Here is a 12380-nt window from a genome sequence, read left to right on the forward strand (position 1 = left end):
TAATGCAATGTCGAATGGAATGCGAAATGAAAGTCGGAATGAAATGTGGAATGGAACAGAATGAATGGAACATTGAATGCAATGGAATGGAACGTGGAATAGGTCGTGGAATGGAAAGTGGAATGGAATGGAATGGAATGTGGAAAAGAATGGAATGGAATGAAATGGAATATGGAATGGAATGAAATGTGGAATGGAATGGAATGGAATGTTAAATGGAATGTGTAATGGAAGGTGGAATGGAATGTGGAATGGAATGGAATGGAATGGAATCTGGAATGGAATGGAATGGAATGTGGATTGGAATGTGGAATGCAATGGAATGGAAAGGAATGGAATGTGGAATGGAATTGAATGGAATATGAAATGAAATGGAATGTGGAGTTGAACGGAATTGAATGTTTAATGGAATGGAATGGAATGTGGAATGGAATGGAATTGAATGTGGAATGGAATTTAGAGTTGAATGGAAAGGAATGGAATGGAATGTGGATTGGAATAGAATGCATAACGGAAAGGTAAGGAATGTGGAATGGAATGGAATGGAATGCAACGTGCAATGGAATGTGGAATGGAATGGAATGGAATGTGGAATGGAAAGAATGCTATGTGTAAAGGAATGGAATGGAATGTGGAATGGATTATGGAATGGAGTGGAAAGGAATGGAATGTGGAAAAGTTTGGAATGGAATGTGGAATGGAATGGAATGGAATGTGGAATAGAATGTGGAATGGAATGGATAGCAGATTGGAATGTGGAATGGAATGTGGAATGGAAAGGAATGGAATGGAATGTGGAATGGAATGTAATGGAATATGGAATGGAATGGAATAGAATGGAATGTGAAAGAGAATGGAGTGGAATATGGAATGGAACGTGGAATGGAATGGAATGTGGAGTGGAATGTGGAATGGAATGGATCGTGGAATGGAATGTGGAATGCAATGGAATGGATTCTAGAATGGAATGTGGAATTTAATGTGGAATGGAATGTAATGGAACAACGAATAGAATGGCATGGAAGATGGAATAGACTGCAATGAAACAAGGAAGGGAATGGAATGGAACGTGCAACGGAACATGGAATTGAACGTTGAATGGAACGTGGAGTAGAATGTGGAATGGAATGGAATGGAATGCGGGATAGAAGAGAATGTGACGTGGAATGGAAAGTGGAATGGAATGTAATGGAATGTTTAATGGAATGCAATGGAATATGGTATGGAATGTAATCGAATGTGGAATGGAAGGTGGATTTGAATGGAAATGAATGTGGAACGGAATGGAACGTGGAATTGAATGTTTAATGGAATTGAATGGAAAGGAATGTGGAATGGAATGGAATGGAATGTTGAATGGAATTGAGTGGAATGAGGAATGGAATGCACTGGAATGTGGAATGGATTGGAATGCAATGTGGAAGGGAATGGAATGGAATGTGGAATGAAATGGAATTGACTGTGGATTTGAATGTGGAATGGAGTGGAATGCAATGGAAAGTGAAATGAATTGGAATGGAATGTGGAAATGAATATGGAATGGAAAGGAAAGGTATGTGGAAAGGAATGGAACGCGGATTGGAATGTGGAATGGAATGTGGAATGGAATGGAATGGAATGGAATGTGGATTGGAATGTGGAATGCAATGGAATGGAAAGGAATGGAATGTGGAATGGAATTGAATGGAATATGAAATGAAATGGAATGTGGAGTTGAACGGAATTGAATGTTTAATGGAATGGAATGGAATGTGGAATGGAATGGAATTGAATGTGGAATGGAATTTAGAGTTGAATGGAAAGGAATGGAATGGAATGTGGATTGGAATAGAATGCATAACGGAAAGGTAAGGAATGTGGAATGGAATGGAATGGAATGCAACGTGCAATGGAATGTGGAATGGAATGGAATGGAATGTGGAATGGAAAGAATGCTATGTGTAAAGGAATGGAATGGAATGTGGAATGGATTATGGAATGGAGTGGAAAGGAATGGAATGTGGAAAAGTTTGGAATGGAATGTGGAATGGAATGGAATGGAATGTGGAATAGAATGTGGAATGGAATGGATAGCAGATTGGAATGTGGAATGGAATGTGGAATGGAAAGGAATGGAATGGAATGTGGAATGGAATGTAATGGAATATGGAATGGAATGGAATAGAATGGAATGTGAAAGAGAATGGAGTGGAATATGGAATGGAACGTGGAATGGAATGGAATGTGGAGTGGAATGTGGAATGGAATGGATCGTGGAATGGAATGTGGAATGCAATGGAATGGATTCTAGAATGGAATGTGGAATTTAATGTGGAATGGAATGTAATGGAACAACGAATAGAATGGCATGGAAGATGGAATAGACTGCAATGAAACAAGGAAGGGAATGGAATGGAACGTGCAACGGAACATGGAATTGAACGTTGAATGGAACGTGGAGTAGAATGTGGAATGGAATGGAATGGAATGCGGGATAGAAGAGAATGTGATGTGGAATGGAAAGTGGAATGGAATGTAATGGAATGTTTAATGGAATGCAATGGAATATGGTATGGAATGTAATCGAATGTGGAATGGAAGGTGGATTTGAATGGAAATGAATGTGGAACGGAATGGAACGTGGAATTGAATGTTTAATGGAATTGAATGGAAAGGAATGTGGAATGGAATGGAATGGAATGTTGAATGGAATTGAGTGGAATGAGGAATGGAATGCACTGGAATGTGGAATGGATTGGAATGCAATGTGGAAGGGAATGGAATGGAATGTGGAATGAAATGGAATTGACTGTGGATTTGAATGTGGAATGGAGTGGAATGCAATGGAAAGTGAAATGAATTGGAATGGAATGTGGAAATGAATATGGAATGGAAAGGAAAGGTATGTGGAAAGGAATGGAACGCGGACTGGAATGTGGAATGGAATGTGGAATGGAATGGAATGGAATGGAATGTGGAATGGATTGGAATGTAATATGAAATGGAATTAAAAGGAATGGAACGTAGAAAACAATGGAATAGAATATGGAATGGAAAGTGGAATGGAATATGGAATGGAATGGAATGGAATATGGAATTGAATGGAAAGGAATGCAACGTGGAATGGAAAGAAATGGAACAGAAAGTGGAATGGAATGTGGAATGGAATGGAATGGAATGTGGAATGGAATGTAGAATGGAATGTGGAAAGGAATGGAATGTGGAATGGAAGGTGGAATGTAATGGAATGCAATGGAATGTGGAATGGAATGCAATGGAATATGGAAAGGAATGGAATGGAATGGACAGTGGAATGGAATGGAATGGAATGCAATGTGGAATGGAATTCAATGGAATGTGGAATGGAATGGAATGGAATGTGGATTGGAACTGAATGGAATGAAATGTGGAATGGAAAGAAATGGACTGGAATGTGGAATGCAATGTGGAATGGAATTCAATGGAATGTGGAATGGAATGTGTAATTGAGTGGAGTGGAATGTGGAATGGAAAGTGGAATGGAATGCAATGGATTGTGGAATGGAAAGCGGAATGTAATGGAATGGAACGTGGAAAGTACAGGAATGGAATACAGAAGGCAATAAGTGATGGAATGGAATGGAATGTGTAATGACAAGTGGAATGCTTTGGAATGTGGATTGGAATGTGGAATGCAATGTGAAATAAAATGGATTGGAATGTGGAATGGAATGTGGAATGGAACGTAATGAAATGAGGAATGCAAAGCAATTTAACTGTGGGAAATGTGGAATGGAATGGAATGGAATGTGGAATGGAATGTTGAATGGAATGGAATGGAACGTGAAATGGAACGTGGAATGGAACGTGAAATGGAACGCGGAATGGAACTTAAGGGAATGTGAATTGGAAGGGAATGAAGCGCGTAATGGAATTTGTAATGGAATTGAATGGAATTCAATGGAATGTGGAATGGAATGGAATGGAATGTGGAATGGAAAGGAATGCAATGTGGAATGGAATGCTATGGAATGTGGTATGGAATGGAAATGAAGGGAATGTTGAATGGAATGGAGTGGCATGTGGAATGGAAAGTAATGGAATGCGGAATGGAATTGAAAGGAGTGGAATGTGGAATGGAATGGGATGGAATGGAATGGAATTAAGAATGGAATGCAATAGAAAGGAATGTGGAATGGAATGGAATGGAACTTGGAATGGACAGTGGAATGGAATGTGGAATGGAATGGAATGTGTAATGGAATGTAATGGAAGGTGGATAGGAATGGAACGGGGAATGGAAAGCAATGGATAGTGGATTGGATTGGAATGGAATGTGGAATGGAATCGAATGGAATGTGAAATGGAAAGCGGAAAGGAATGTGAAATGGAATGTAGAATGGAATGTGGAATTGAATGAAATGGAACGTGGGATGGAACGGAATTGAACATGGAATGGAATGCAGTGGGACGTGGAATGGAAGGAGGAATGGAACTTGGAATGGAATGTGCAATGGAATGCGGAATGTAACGTGGAATGGAATGGAATGGAACGTGTAATGGAATGTGGAATGGATAGTGGAATGGAACGTGGAATAGAATGGAACGGAATGTGAAATTTAATGTGGAATGGAATGGAATGGAACGTGGAAAAGAATGTGCAATGGAATGGAACGGAATGTGGAATGGATTATGGAATGGAACGTGGAATGGAATGGAGTGTAATGTGGAACGGAATATGGACAGTTATGCAATGGAAAGTGGAATGGAACGTGGAATGGTATGTGGAATGGAACGTGGAAGGGAAAGCGCAATGGATTGTGGAATGGGACGTGGATTGGGATGGAATGGAAGGTGGAATGGAACGTGGAATGGTTGGAATGGATCGTGCAATGGAACCTAGAATGGAATCTGGAATGGAATGTGGAATGGAACGTGGAATGGATACTTGAATGGAATGGAATGGATTGTGGAATGGAATGTGGAATGGAACATGGAATGGAACGTGGAATGGAATGGAATGGAATATGGAATGGAGGGTGGAATGGAATGGAACGGATTGTGGAATGGAATATGGAATAGAATGAAGAATACAATGGATAGGAATGTGGAATGGAAAGTGGATTGGAATGGAAAAGAATGTGGAATGCAATGGGGTGGAATTTGGAATGGAATGTGGAATGGAATGGAATATAATGTGGAATGGAATGTGGAAAGGAAAAGAAAGGAATGTGGAATGGAATGTGAAATGAAAAGTGGAATGGTATGTGGAATGGAATGGAATGCGGAATGGAATGTGGAATGGAACGTGGAATGGAATATAAACAAAAGTGAAATGGAAGATGGAATGGAATTTGGAATGCAAAGTGTAATGGAATGAAATGGAACGTGTAATTGAACCTGGAATGGAACATGGAATGGAATGTGGAAGGGAAAGTGAAATGTAACGTGGAATGGAATGACGAATGGAATGGAAAGGAATGTGGAATGGAATGTGGAATGGAATGTGGAATGGAATGTGGAATGAAATGTGGAAGGGAACATGGAATAGAATGGAATGGAATGTGGAATGGGATGTGGAATAGAATGTGGAATGTAATATGGAATGGAATGAAATGGAATGTGGAATGGAATGTGGAATGGAAGGGAATGGAATGTTGAACGGAATGGATTGGAATGTGGAATGGAATGTGGAATGGAATGTGGAACGGAATGGATCGGAATGTGGAAAGGAATGTGGAAGGGAATGCAATGGAAAGTGGAATGGAACAGAATGGAATGTGTAATGGAATATGGAACGGAATTTAATTCAATTTGGAATGGAATGTGAACTGGAGAGTGGAATTGAATGTGGAATGGAATGGAATGGAAAGTGGAATGTAATTTGTGATGGAATTGTGGAATGGAAGGTGAAATGGAATGGAATGTAATTTGGAGCAGAACGTGGAATGGAATGGAATGGAACATGGAATGGAAAGTGGAAAGGAACGTGGAATGGAATCGAATGGAACGTGTAATGGAATGTAGAATGAAATGTGGAAACGATTGAAATGTGGAATGGAATGGAACAGAATGTGGAATGGAATGGAATTAAATGTGTAATGGAATGGAATTGAACGTGGAATGGAATTGAACTTGGAATGGAATGGAAAGTAATGTGTAATGGAAAGTCTAATGAAATGTGAAATGGAAGGTGGAATGAAAAGTGGAATGGAACAGAATGAATGGAACATGGAACGGAATGGAATGGAACGTGGAATACAACATGGAATGGAACGTGGAATGGAATGTCGTATGGAATGGAATGGAATCTGGAATGGAATGGAATCTGGAATGAAACGTGGAATAGAAGGTGGAATGGAATTTGAAATGAATTACACAATGGAGTGGAATGGAATGTGGAATGGAAAAAGGAATGGAATGGAATGGAATGTGGAATGGAATGTGGCATGGAAAGTGGAATGCAATGGATTAGAATGTGGAACGGAATGTGAATGGAGTGGAATGGGATGTGGAGTGGAAACCTTAAGGCAACATGGAATGGAATGGAATGGAATTGATTGTGGAATGGAATGGAACGGAATGTGTAATGGACTGTGAAATGGAATGTGGAATGTAATGTTGAAAGGAATGGAATGGAAGGTGCAATGGAATGTGGAATGGAATGTGGAAGGGAGCATGGAATGGAATGGAATGGAATGTGGAATAGAATGTGGAATAGAATGTAGAATGGAATGTGGAATGGAAAGGAATATGTAATGGAATGTGGAAGGGAATGTGGAATGGAATGTGGAAGGGAATATGGAATGGAATGTGGAATGGAATGTAATTGATTGTGGAATGGAATGGATTTGAATGTGGAAAGGAATGTGGAAGGGAAAACAATGCAATGTGGAATGAAACGGAATGAAATGGGGAATGGACTGTGGAATGGAATGTGGAAAGGAATGGAACAGAATGTGGAATGGAATGTGGAAAGCAGTGTGGAATTGACTGTGGAATAAAACGGAATGCAATGTGGAAAGCAATGTGGAATTGAATGTGGAATAGAACGGAATGGAATGTGGAATGGAACGTGGAATGGAATGTGGAGAGGAATGTGGAATGGAAACTGGAATGGATTGGAATCGAATGTTAAATGGAAAGGAATGGAATGACGGATTGAATGTGGAATGGAATGGAATGGATCATGGAATGGAACGTGGAATGGAACGTGGAATGGAATGGAATGGAACGTAGAATGGAATGTGGAATGGAATGTCGAAAGGATTGGAAAGTGGAATGGAAGGGAATGGAATGTGGAATGGAAGGGAATGGAATGTGGAATGGAAAGTGGAATGCATTGGAATGGAATGAGGAATGGTATGGAGTGGAAATTGAAATGGAATGTGGAACGGAAGGTGAAATAGAATGTGGAACGGAAGATGAAATGGAATGTGGAATGGAATGTGGAATGGAATGGAATATAATGTGGAATGCAATGTGGAATGGAATGGAAAGGAATGCGGAATGCAATGTGGAATGGAATGTGGAATGGTATGTGGAATGGAATGGAACGTGGAGTGGAATGTGGAATGGAATGTGGAATGGAATATAAAGTAATGTGGAATGGAAGATGGAATGGAATGTGGAATGGATAGTGGAATGGAAGGGAATGGAAAGTGGAATGGAACATGGAATGAAACATGGAATGAAACGTGGAATGGGATGGAATGGAATGTGGAATGTTATGTGAAATGTAGGGTGGAAGGGAATGTTGAATGGAATGGAAAGGAATGTGGAATTGAATGTGGAATGCAATGTGGAATGGAATGTCAAAGGGAACATGGAATAGAATGGAATGGAATGTGGAATGGGATGTGGAATAGAATGTGGAATATAATGTGGAATGGAATGGAATGGAATGTGGAATGGAATGTGGAATGGGATGTGGAATAGAATGTGGAATGGAATGTGGAATGGAATGGAATGGAATGTGGAATGGAATGTGGAATGGAAAGGAATGGAATGTAGATCGGAATGGATTGGAATTTTTAAAGGAATGTGGCATGGAATGCAATGGAATGTTGAATGGAACGGAATGGAATGTGGAATGAAAAGTGGAATGGAATATGGAATGGAAAGGAATGGAAATTGGAATGGAATGTGGAGTGGAGAGTGGAATCGAATGTGGAATGGAACAGAATGCAAAGTGGAATGGAATTTGTAATGGAATTGTGGAATGGAAACTGAAATGGAATGGAATGGAATTTGGAGCGGAACGTGGAATGGAATGGAATGGAACATGAAACGGAAAGTGGAATGGAAGGTGGAATGGAAAGGAATGAAACCTGGAAAGGAATCTGGAATGGAATTTGGAAAGGATTGTGATGTGGAATGGAATGGAATGGAATGTGGAATGGAATGGAATGGAATGTGGAATGGAATGCAATGGAATGTGAAATGGGATGGAATTGAACGTGGAATAGAATGGAAATGAATGTGTAATGCAATGTCGAAAGGAATGCGAAATGAAAGGTGGAATGAAATGTGGAATGGAACAGAATGAATGGAATGTGGAATGGCATGGAATGGAACATGGAATACATCGTGGAAAGGAAAGTGGAATGGAATGTCGAATGGAATGGAATGGATTGTGGAATGGAATGTGGAATGGAAGGTGGAATGGAAAGAGAAAATTAATGTGAAATGGAGTGGAATTTAAAGTGGAATGGAAAGAGGTATGGAATGCAGTGGAATGGGGAATGGAATGTGGAAAGGAATGGAATGGAATGGATTGTGGAATGGAATGTGGCATGGAAAGTGGAATGCAATGGATTGGAATGTGGAACGGAATGTGGAATGGAATGGAATGCAACGTTGAATGGAAAGTTTAATGGAATCTGGAATGGAACGTGGAATGTAATGTGGAATGGAATGGAATGCGATTGAATGTGGAATGGAATGGAATGGAATGTGGAATGGAATGTGAAATGGAATGTGGAATGGAATGTTGAATGGAATGGAATGTGGAATGGAACGTGGAATGGAATGTGGAAGGGAACATGGGATGCAATGGAATGGCATGTGGAATAGAATGTAGAATGGAATGTGGAATGGAATGGAATGTGGAATGGAATGTGCAATAGAAAGTGGAATGGAATGTGAAATGGAACATGGAATGGAATGTGGAATGGAATAAAATGGAACGTGGAATGGAACGTGGAATGGATTGTGGAATAGAATGTAATGGAATGTGGAATGGAATGGGGAATGGAATGGAATGGAATGTGGAATGGAAAGTGCAAAGGAAGGTGGATTGGAATGGAATGGAATGTGGAAAGGAATGTGCAAAAGAAGTGGAAAGGAATGTCGAAGGGAATGCAATGGTATGATAAATTGAATGTGGAATGGAATGTGTAATGGAAAGTGGAAACAAATGTCGAATGGAATGGAATGGAACGTGGAATAGAATGCAATGGAACGTGGAATGGAAAGTGGAAAGGAACGTGGAATGGAATGGAAAGGAATGTAGAATGGAATGTGGAATGGAATGGAATGGAATGGAATGGATTGTGGAATTGAATGTGGACTGGAAAGTGGAATGGAACGTGGAATGTAACGGAATGGAACGTGGAATGGAACGTGGAATTGTAGGTGGAATGGAACGAGGAATGGAATGAGGAATGGAACGGAAAGGAATGTTGAATGGAATGTGGAAAGGAATGTAAAACGCAATGTGGAAGGGAATGTAATGGAATGTGGAACGGAAGTTGGAATTGAATGTAGTGGAAAGTGGAATGGAATGAAACGTGGAATGGAACAGGGAATAGAACGTGGGATGGAATGTGGAATGGAATGGAATGGAATGTGGAATGGAATGTGGAAAGGAATGTGTAATGGAATGAAATGGAATGTGGAGTGGAATGTGGAAAGCAATGTGTAATGGAATGGAATGGAATGTGGAATGGACTGTAGTGGTTTGTGGAATGGAATGTGGAATGGAAAGGTATGGAATGTTGAATCGAATGTGGAAAGGAATGTGGAATGGAATGGAATGGATTGTGCAATGGAATGTGGAATGGAATATGAATGGAAAGAAATGGATTCTGGAATGGAAAGTAGAATGGAGTTTGTAATGGAATGTGGAATGGACGGAATGGAACATGGAATGGAATGTGGAATGGAATGTAGCATGGAAAGTGAAATGGAATGCAATTGACAGTGGAATTGTAAGTGGAATTAAATGGAATGGGAAGTGGAAGGGAACGTGGAATGTAACGTGGAATGGAAAGGAGTGGAACGTTAAATGGAATGTGGAATGGAATGCATAAAGGAATGGAATGGAATGTGGAATGTAATGTGAAACGGAATGTGGAATGGAATGGCATGGAATGTGGAAAGGAATGAGGAATGGAATGTGGAATGGAATGGAATGGAATGTGAAATGGAATGGAAAGGGATGTGGAAAGGAATATGGAAAGGAACGTGGAACAGAATGTGGAATGGAATTTCGAAAGGAATGTGGAATAGAATGGAATGGAATGTGAAATGGAATGGAATGGAATTTGCAATGAAATGCGGAATGGAAAGGAATGGAATGTGGAATGGAATGTGGATTGGGGTGTCGAATGGAATGTGGAATGGAATGTGCAATGGATTGTGGAATGGAATGTGGAAAGAAATGTGGAAAGCAATGTGGCATGTAATGGAATAGAATGTGGAATGGAATGTGGAATGGAGTGTGGAATGGAATGTGGAATGGATTGTGGAATGGAATGTGGAATGGAATTCAATGGAATGCGTAATGGAATGGAACGGTATGTTGAATGGAATGTGGAATGGAATGTGTAATGGAATGTGGAATGAATGTGGAATGGAACAGAATGGAAAGTGAAATGTAATGTGGAATGGAATGTGGAATGGAATGTTGAAAGGAAACTGGACTGGAATGGAATGAAATGCGGAATGGAATGTGGAATGATATTGAATGGAATTTAGAATAGAACATTGAATGGAACGTGGAATGGAATGTGGAATGGAATGGAATGGAATGGAATGCAATGTGGAATGGAGTGTGGAATGTCATGTAATGTGGAATGGAAAGAATTGGAAAGTGGAATGGAATGTAGAATGGAATGTAGAATGGAATGGAATGGCATTTGGAATGAAATCTCGAATGGAATGTGGAATGGAATGAAATGTGGAATGCAAAGGAATGGAATGTGGAATGGAATGGAATGGAACGTGGAAAGGAGTGGAAAGGAACATGGAATGAAATGGAATGGAATGTGGAATGGAATGGATTTAAAACTAGAATGCAATGGAATGAAACCTGGAATGGAATGGAATGGCATGGAATGTGAATGGAATGTAGTGTGGAATGGAATGTGGAATGGAACGGAATGGAATGTGGAATGGAATGGAATGTGGAATGGAATGGAATGGAATCTGGAATGGAATTTGGAATGGAAAGGAATGGAATGTAGAATGGAATACAGTTGAATTTTTAGTGGAATTAGCAAAGGAATGGAATGGATTGGGGAACGGAAAGGAAAGGAATGCGGAATGGAATGGAACGGAACGGAATGGAACGCAGATTAGAACGTGGAATTGAACGTGGAATGGAACGTGAAGTGGAACGTGCAATGGAATGTGGAATGGAATTGAATGGAATGTGGAATATAATGTAAAACGGAATGGAATTGAACGGAATGGAATGAGGAATGGAATGTGGAATGGAATGGGATGGAATGTGGAATGGATTGTGGAGTGGAATGCAATGGAATGTCGAAAGGAAATTGAAATGGAATGGAGTCAAACGTGGAATGGAACTTTGAATGGATCATGGAATTGAACGTGGAATGGAAGCTGGAATGGAAAGTGGAAACGAAAGCAATGCAACGTGTAATGAAATGGAATTCAAAGTGGAAAAGAATGGAATGGAATGTGCAATGGAATTGAATGGAACGTGGAATGGAATGTGGAATGGTATGGAATGGAATTTGGAATGGAATGTGGATTGGAATGGAATGGAATGTGGAATGGATTGGAATGCAATGTGGAATGGAATGGAATAGAAATTGGAATGGAATGTGGAATGGAATGGAATGTGCAATGTAATGTGGAAAAGAATGGAATGGAATGTGGAAGGGAATGGAATGGAATGAGGAATGAAGTTGAATGGAATGGAATGAAAAGTGGAATGGAATGGAATGGAAAGGAATGGAATTTGGAATGGAATGGAATCGAATGGAACGTGGAATAGAATGGAATGGAATGAGGAATGGAATGGAATGGAATGTGGATTGGAATGTGGAATGCAATGGAATGCAACGTGGAATGGAAAGCGGAATGGAGTGGAATGGAATGTGGAATGAAATGCAATGCAACGTCAAATGTAATGGAATGTAACGGAATGTGAAATGCAATGGAATGGAATG

This window comes from Pongo abelii, chromosome 15 (assembly GCF_028885655.2).
Source record: "Pongo abelii isolate AG06213 chromosome 15, NHGRI_mPonAbe1-v2.0_pri, whole genome shotgun sequence".
NCBI lineage: Eukaryota > Metazoa > Chordata > Mammalia > Primates > Hominidae > Pongo > Pongo abelii.